We start from the raw sequence: 5863 nt of genomic DNA, 5'->3' as shown, positions 1-5863 counted from the left end.
TTTATCCTATTGCTGATAGTCAATGGGTAAGCCCTATTTATTGTGTCCCTAAGAAGGAGGTATTACTGTTGTTCCTAATGATAAGAATGAACTGATTCCACAAAGAATTGTTCAGGTTTTAGAATGGTAATTGATTTTCGCAAATTGAATAAAGATACTAGAAAAGATCATTACCCTCTACCTTTTATCGATCAAATGCTAGAAATACTATCCAAACATACTCATTTTTGCTTTCTAGATGGTTATTCTGGTCTCTCCCAAATACCTGTGTCAAAAGATGATCAGGAGAAAACCACCTTTACTTGCCCTTTCGGTACCTTTTCTTATAGACATATGCCTTTTGGTTTATGTAATGCACCCGCTATGTTTCAAAGATGTATGACTTCTATATTCTCTGATTTTTGTGAAAAGATTGTTGAGGTTTTCATGGATGATTTCTCGGTTTACAGAACTTCTTTTGACGATTGCTTAAGCAACCTTGATCGAGTTTTGCAGAGATGTGAAGAAACTAATCTTGTCTTGATTTGGGAGAAGTGGCACTTTATTGTTTATGACGGTATTGTCTTGGGGCATAAATTTCTGAAAGAGGTATTGAAGTTGATAAAGCTAAAGTATATGCTATTGAAAAGATGCCGTGTCCTGAAGATATCAAAGGTATAAGAAGTTTCCTTGGTCATGCTGGTTTCTATAGGAGGTTTATTAAAGACTTCTCTAAAATTTCTAGGCCTCTCACTAATCTCTTACAAAAAGATGTTCCGTTTGTTTTTGATGATGATTGTGTAGAAGCATTTGAAATACTTAAGAAAGCCTTGATTTCTGCTCCTATTGTTCAACCACCTGACTGGAACTTACCCTTTGAAATTATGTGTGATGCTAGTGATTATGCTGTTGGTGTTGTTCTAGGGCAAAGAGTTGATAAGAAATTAAATGGTTATTCATTATGCTACACTGGTGCGCGTCGGTCCTAAACAAACGATTTTTAACCCCTTTCCGCGATGGCATTTGGAACCGTCGCCAAGTGAGTGTGGGCGATAGGGGGGGTCCTTCCCGCACGACCCAGAAACCGTCAGGGATAGGGAGCCTTGATGCATACAGTTGTCCCTATATAACCGTTTCCGATATCTCAAATATCCCAAACGCTTCATCCTTGCTACTCGTTTGTGCTCACATTGCGATCGCAGTCGGAGTTTTGTGGTTCTGCCTAAAACCAGGAAGATTCCAGGCACGGGAGTTTTCTAGGAAGATTCTAGGCACGGGAGTTTTGCGATGTCTGGCACATCACAAACAGTTCATGATTATAAACTGTGTACGATGGGTAGACAATCACGCACATTTAGTTTTCCCGCACAGTATGTGATAGTGTCTGACATCACACACGCTTTGCAAATGCCAACTGTGTGCATGCTTGCACACGTTTCCTCTCCGTGAACCATCTTGTATTATGGGTATATCGCAAACGTTTGTGTTTTACCAACCATGTGTGCCGTAATGACCTGCACAACGTAATTTTCCCCTAATTTAATTCCTACTATTTAAAATTGTACCTAATTTAAACTTGAAAGTAGGCTATAGCTTTATTCATATCCATCAGGTTCAAACAACCAATGCATTATTTGATTCACAGGTACATATGTTTAAGAATTACATAAGCACTAAATAAAGAATGATGTACTAGGGTTCTATACTTGTACTATTACAGATGGTAAAGAAAGAGGCGACATACATTCTAGTTGCTGAACAAGGTGAAGCGGAATGGCCCTATTGTGCTCTCCTGGATGCAGAAGGCATGCAAGACTCTAGTCCAACCTCTTGTGATGGCCGACCGCCAATCATGTAGTTTGAGAGGTAATCTTGAGTAAACTGCTTCATGACCCACTGCAAAAGAAAAAAGATTCAGATATTGTCATCTAACACAACTCATTACGGGCAGTAAAAAGAAGGCTACATGGTTCTTACTTACCATCCTGCAGTTCACTATTGTCTTCAATAAAGTTTTAAAAATAGTTCGATTGACATCTTTTGACCCATTTTAATAACAATATTTATCAGTTTCCTCACTTGATGCTGGTTCATCAATATCTCATTGCCCCATACGCAGAAAGGGTCAAAGTGTGGATCTTTGGCAATGATATATGTACCTAAAAGCACCAAGTTAATACTAGAAGCTAAATAAAAATTGAAAAATGATGTACTACAACAGTCCATCCATCCCATTATATAAGATTTTATTACATGTATATCTAGACATCATCAGAACATTAAGGTAACACTCTTCCTTGTTGCTATGTAGCCTGGGATTGCATATTTAGTCATTCAGTACAATGCATGTTGCTAAACAACAATTGAAAAACAAAAAGGCATGTTAACTGCAATATCCTTAACAACAACCAAATATCGTAATTCATAGTGGTATTGTTGAAACTGTTATTGATGAAATTGAACTGCACGGCAAATAGTTGCACATATAGAGCATCACATTGTGAAGAACTGCAATAAACAAGTCATAAGGACATCTCTAGGCGATCCTTAAAAAGTTAAAGGACTAAAACCCTGAGTGGATATATATATATATATATATATATATATATATATATATATATATATATATATATATATATATATATATATATATATATATACAGACGGTCTATTCTGCTAATATTAGCAGAATAAATATTCTGCACACCACTTCGGCACTGCACGCTCAACAGAAGCGCACTGCATCATTTTGACGACGAGCACTGCAATAGAGACTAGTGAACTTCTCGTCGGAAAAAACTGCACGCGTTATTTTTTCGGTACTGTTTTCGCTCTAATTTTTTAACCGTTTATCGGAATGAGGCGTGTAATATACCATTGAAAAGCTATGGATTAGGCGCAACTTCGACATGTTGAACACTTTTCGAGATTACACACGGTTTAAGAGCAGTTTTGAAAATAGTGCGGCGGATGACGAGTGGCAGCGAGCGTTTTTTTCGCGTTTTTTTATAAACCGCTTGTCAGAACGAAGCAAATGATACGATGTTGGATAGATATCATCGAGGCACATCTTTTTCATATATAAATCTTTCTCTAATTCATTACGGTTTAAGAGCAGTTTCAAATTTACTAAATCGCGGAACTCAGTTTTTCAATTTTTTTGAAATTTTCGGTACTATTTTTTGCTCCAGTTTTCTAACCGTTTGTCGAAACGAGACATATGATACGCCATTGGAAAGCTACGGACAAGGCGCAACTTTCATATGTTGAAATGGTTTTGAGATTCCTTACGATTTTTATTCAATTTTGAAAATCGTGTGGCTGACTTCGAGAGGCAGCGGCCGTTTTTCGCGAAATGTTTACAAACCGCTTTGTCTAAATGATTCAAATGATATGCCGTTGGAAAGATATCGACGAGACAGAACTTTTTCATGTAGAACACACTCTCTAATTGTTTACGATTTAAGAGCAGTTTTAAAATTAGTGAAAAGGGGACACTCTGTTTTTTTGCGACACCAAAATCGTCGTGGGACAGAAGAACGCACTGCTTCAAACTGAAAACCGCACTGCAACAGACAGTCAAGTGCAATGTATCATTTCTTTTTGTCAAACGTAAATTTCTCGCACAAGTTTTTGTTGTCTTTTTTTTAACTTTTTTGTGAACGAGAGTGGACCGCGACACTCCCAAAAATTAACCGCAACACTATCAAAAATGAACCTCATGAGTTTTTGTTGTATTTTTTTCATACTTATTAATTTTTTACGCGCGTTGACCAAGCAAGTGGACCTTTCATCGGACATAAGAACGCACTGCTTCAAACGGAAAACCGCACTGCAGCAGGCAGTCAAGTGAATTTCATGATTTCTTTTTGTCGGACATAAACTTCCTCGCAAAAGTTTTTGTTGTCTTTTTTTCAACTTTTTTTTATGAACGAGGGTGGACCGCAAAGATGAGGCAAGTGAACCATGACATATATCGAAGTGAACCACATTACTATCTTGTTGTTTCACTAAATTTTTCACACTTCTCATGTTGGGCGCAAGTGAACGACATCACTCTCAAAAGTGAACGACATTCGAAAACCGAAGGCACTGCAAGTGTTAACGTAGTCGACTGAATTCTGAAACACACGAAAACATTTTTGCGACACTCAAATCGACGAGTGAGCTTCATCCAACATAAAATCACACTGCTTCAGACGAAAAACGGCACTGCATACAAGGGTTAAGCGAGCTGCATGGATTCTTTTATCTTTTCTATAAAAAATTATGAACGAGTGGACCGCATAGAGGACGGGAAGTGAACCCCAACACTCTTGAGGGTGAATCTCATTACTTTCTTTTACTAGTTTAAATGTCTTTCAACAAACACAACATAAATTTTTTAAATACATTTTCCCAAGTGAAGTCTACTTCAAAGTCGTTCGGAGTGGACTTCTTTTAAGACCGGAGTGCACTGTAGTTTCCTCTTTTATTTTTTCTCTAGAGTTTAGTTTCCCCCTAGTGCACTGCATACATTTGTTTGGTTAATGAAATATGCACTACGGGGACGACGCGAGTGGACTACATTTTTTGTTTGCACGCTACACATTACACACAAGCATTCATCCACATCCATTTTTTACTCTCATTTCCACTCTGCATTTTCTCAAACAACAAAATGAACTTATTTTAAAGGAACATCGATGCACTCTTCTCCTTCGTTACCGAGTGCACAACAAATTACTTTTCCAAAAAATGAAAAACATGGATATAGAGAGCAAATGAAAAACATGTATGTAGTGAACTACCTCGTTAGTTTTTCAGACAGCAAAACCACCAAAAAATCAATATATGAACTACATCAGTTTAAAAAAAATTACATCTTGGTCTAGGAAAATTTACAAAACGAAGTCCATTGTTTTCTTAGCATTTTTCACCATGGAAATAAAGCGAACCTCTCCACGAACAAAAGTAAACCTCTCAACAGAAATTAACACACAACTCATCTCACACTCGAGCATCATATTTGTGTTTTCTCAAACAATATAATGGACTTCAGAAAGAAAAAACGATGATATTCTTGTTTTCTCCTTCGTACATGTGTGCACTGCATCGATACAATCTGCACTGCAAAACGAGAAAACAAAAGTTAACTGCAGCAAATAAACATGGAGCAAATAAACGCCCGCACCGCGCGGTGCACCACTGGCGTACTACTTCATGCGCGCTCGCCGGGATGTCGGGAACTGCAGGGGATTGGGCAGGGGTTGCGAGGGAGAAGAAGGTGGATGACCACATGCCCTCCTACAGCTAGGCTACACGCACGCTGCACTGCACCTCGAGGGCCCGTGCACTGCAACAGCCACATGTCGCACTGCTCCCGCAAGGAGGGGAGGTGGAAGAAGGGTCAGAGCGTCAGCTCATCGGCGGGAACTCACCGTAGGGACACGCGGGGTCACCCGAACCCCACCGGCAAGCAGGAGATCGAGGTGGAGGAGCGGATGCTCGAAGCCAGTGGCTGCATTTCCATGGCTAATGAAGAGGGGTGGCCGGATGTTTGCCTGGACTGGTGCGGGAGGCTCGGAATTGGCGTGTTAGACGAAGCAGGGGATGAGCTGCAGGCGCCAGAGCAGGGGAGATCGAGCAGCCTGTCGGTGAGGGAGAAATCAACGAAGGGAGGGGGAGGGGATGCACGACCATCCGGCATCGACGGATCTGGCGCGGTGGCCCTGCAGAGAGGAGGAAAATGCATGGGTGGAGAAGGTGTCCTCGGCGAGGGGAGCACATGCGGCGGCCATCTGCTACTTGATTCGGTCGCCTGGCTGCGTGGCGAGGCCGGAACCGCCCGGGTCCGACACCAGGTAGATGCGAACGGCATGGCGGCCGGCCGTTGTGGGGCGCG

At 40.6% G+C, this 5863-nt stretch overlaps 1 long non-coding RNA gene across 1 annotated transcript; it reads right to left on the bottom strand.

Annotated features, from left to right (window-relative positions):
* Window positions 1-4743: 4743 nt before the first annotated feature.
* Window positions 4744-5857, bottom strand: LOC119320442. The gene is made up of 2 exons (XR_005154989.1): window positions 5400-5857; window positions 4744-5088 (listed from the first exon to the last, which is right to left on the bottom strand). It is a non-coding gene; the product is annotated as an uncharacterized LOC119320442 (long non-coding RNA).
* Window positions 5858-5863: the final 6 nt, after the last annotated feature.

Source organism: Triticum dicoccoides, chromosome 1B (assembly GCF_002162155.2).
Source record: "Triticum dicoccoides isolate Atlit2015 ecotype Zavitan chromosome 1B, WEW_v2.0, whole genome shotgun sequence".
NCBI classification, from domain to species: domain Eukaryota; kingdom Viridiplantae; phylum Streptophyta; class Magnoliopsida; order Poales; family Poaceae; genus Triticum; species Triticum dicoccoides.
Note: the sequence above shows the minus strand (reverse complement) of the source record. Positions and strands in the feature narration are given on the sequence as shown.